The 2,700-nt window shown below is 59.5% G+C and overlaps 1 pseudogene; it reads left to right on the top strand.

Moving 5' to 3' along the window:
• Positions 1–18: 18 nt before the first annotated feature.
• On the top strand, positions 19–2,459 carry LOC114905822 (annotated as a pseudogene).
• The last annotated feature ends 241 nt before the right edge of the window (positions 2,460–2,700 follow it).

Raw genomic sequence — 2,700 nt, 5'->3', positions numbered from 1 at the left:
CAGCTGAGACAAACGCTGATGAACGTGAGCACTTACCCCAGAGGAGGAGGCCAGGCCAAGCCCAGCAGACCCGAGGATCCCGGGGACACCCCAGACAGTCGAAGTTCCAAGCAGAGAATTTCCTTCACGGACAGGCTCTTCCCTGTCCTCGGCTCCGCAGGACTCTCTTCGGTTGTGGAAAGGCAGGGCGTGGGAGCAGGGCATCTCTTCCCCTAAGAAAATGCAGAGCGTGCTGTGGGGAAGGGGGGCAGCAAGCCCAGCTACCCGGGAGCTGCTGCTGCTGCTGCTGCTGCTGCTGCTTTCTGTTTCTGCTGCTGCTGCAGGTGGCCTGCCCGGGTCACTCCTAAGAAGACCGGAGCCCAGGAAAGAAATGCGTCGGGGCAGCATCCAGACTTGCCCTGGCGGGAACCTTCCATTCCCGGGGGCAGCGAATCTCGGCAACTCCCGTGGAACCTGCCACCTTGCCCCCAATCTCGGGTATTCCGCAGCCTGGAGACCCAAGAGTTAACCTTAGTCCTTTCGGGAACGAACAGTCCAAGCACACGCGGCGCTGGGAAGAATCCGTGGTCAGGTGGGCAAGGGAGTCTGAGGCGGTGGCGGGAGAAGATAAGGACCCAAATAGAGACCCAGCCCAAGGGCCAAGTGAGTAGGCCATGCTCCTCCTCCTCCCCACTCTTCCCCCCCCACAGCACCCAGGGGCACACGTCTTCACCCATGCTGCTCTGTCCACCCCTCAGGGGTCAGCATTGGGTGCCCCTCGGTCACTGGTCATTACGATGCCAGATCGGGCTCCTTTTCCTAGGGACAAACATTAAGGTAGCACTTCGGGTGTCCTGGGCCCGGTTTCTCCACCTTGGCCTCTTTCCACCTCCTCTGAAGACTTGGGCTGGGATGAGGGAGGGCTGGTAGCTGATTGGTCGGGGGATCCCTTAAACTTCCCGGAAAGCCTCAGTATTTAGACTCACCACTCCGCCTACTTCCTAGCGTTCCCCAACTTCCTTGACGGGGCCTGGGCTTTCTCGTGTCCACTGTTGTCCCTAGATCACCTGCCTCTGGCCTGGGGACAAGAGGGAGAAGTGCTAATGAGATCAGCCTTTCAATTCCCTTCCCAATTCCGCCCTCACCCTGGCCTGAATCACACAATCTCTCTCTCTCTCTCTCCTCCCTCTCTCTCTCTCTCTCCCCATCTTCTTATCTATCTCTCTCTCTCTCTCGTCTCTGTCTCTCTCTGTCTCTGTCTCTAAGAAGAAGTCTCTCTGTCTCTGTCTCTGTCTCTACTCTCAACACACACACAAACACACACACGCACACACCCACCCTTCCTTAGTCCCAATCGGTGAGAAATTTTTTGTTTCAGCTGCTTAACACCACAGGCCAGGGACATCTTGTCTGCGCATGCATCGTAGAAAAGCACAAGTGGCGACGTCAACACCAAGGCCCCCCAAGATCCAGGAACTCGAGCCCTTGGCCTGACCAGGGACAAGTCATGCCCAGGGGCCTGCCCCCCTCAGGTGAGTGTCCTGGGTTTGATATGAGCGGAGGGAAGAGGGGTTGAGGACATAACCTCTTCCTCTGTCTCTGCGGGGGCACAGCCTTGCTCCCAGGCAGCTTCTCCCACAGGAGGGGTGCTGGCAGGGCTGGGCCTTGAGCCACATCATCCTCTGTGTGGGGTTTGTGCTGGCCGGGGTGATCGGTGGAAGTGCCCCAAACAGCTGCCTCCGGGTGTAGACTTTGCAGGGAACAGCCTTTTCTGTTAAGTCCTGTTCGTCCACATTGCTCTCCCATGTGCTAGGCTGTGGCTGCAAGCTCTGGGAGGGTCGAATCCAGAGCCACATTGTTTGGTGACCACAATGGCGAAATCGCTGCCCCCGGGGAACAGGGAAGCAGGCCCACGACAAGGTTCCCACTCTGGGCAAGCAGGGGGCGGGCTTGGTTGCCGAGCAGAGGGATGGTGTGGTGATCACCCTCACTTAGAGCCCGCTTGGCCCTTTCCACCCTCACTGGGAGCCTGGGAAGCTGGATTGTGTGTCCTTTCCCTCTCCAGGTGACGGGATGCCACTTGACCATCCCCCAATACCGGAAACGCAGCAGCAGCCACTGGGAACGCCCTGCTGTCCTTGGGTAATGCTTCCTCTGATCCTGGAATGCAGGCCCAAACCGAGGTTGGATCTGGGTCCAAGTTCCAGCTGACGGTGTGGGCGCCCCCTCCCCTTCCCACATCACGTACCCCACGGAGGGGCCCACCTCCTTTCCACTGAGGAGCCCTTGCCAGTCAGCCACCCGGCTTTTGGGTGGAGGCCCAGGGAGAGGAGAAGGTGGAGGGAGAGGAGGCCAGAGTATAGTAATCATTTCTCTTCCTCCTCTGTCTGCTGGCCTAGTGTCTCGAGCTAGAGAGAGACAGTAGACGAACTATAATTAGCAACTGGTATGAGGAACCAGGGCCGAGAGCGGTGTCATAGTGCAGATTCCCAATTCATCTGAGGACTCGGAGTCGGACAGCAGCCAGGCCAGGCCTTCCGCGGAGCGCCGCTGGCGATCCGCAGCCACGTTCAACTTACGGTTAGTGCCTCTCTTAGGGTTCCCCAAGGCCCGGCCCGCTTCAGGCCTCCCGAGGTGGAGAGGGCCGGCTGGAGCCGTCGGCCCCTCCCCACAGCTCTGGCCGCGCGCTCCTCGACCGCCGGGACCCGCCTCAAGGCGCAG

Source organism: Monodon monoceros, unplaced genomic scaffold, assembly GCF_005190385.1.
Source record: "Monodon monoceros isolate NGI ecotype Baffin Bay Population unplaced genomic scaffold, NGI_Narwhal_1 Super_Scaffold_22, whole genome shotgun sequence".
Classification (NCBI taxonomy): Eukaryota; Metazoa; Chordata; class Mammalia; order Artiodactyla; family Monodontidae; genus Monodon; species Monodon monoceros.
Note: the sequence above shows the minus strand (reverse complement) of the source record. Positions and strands in the feature narration are given on the sequence as shown.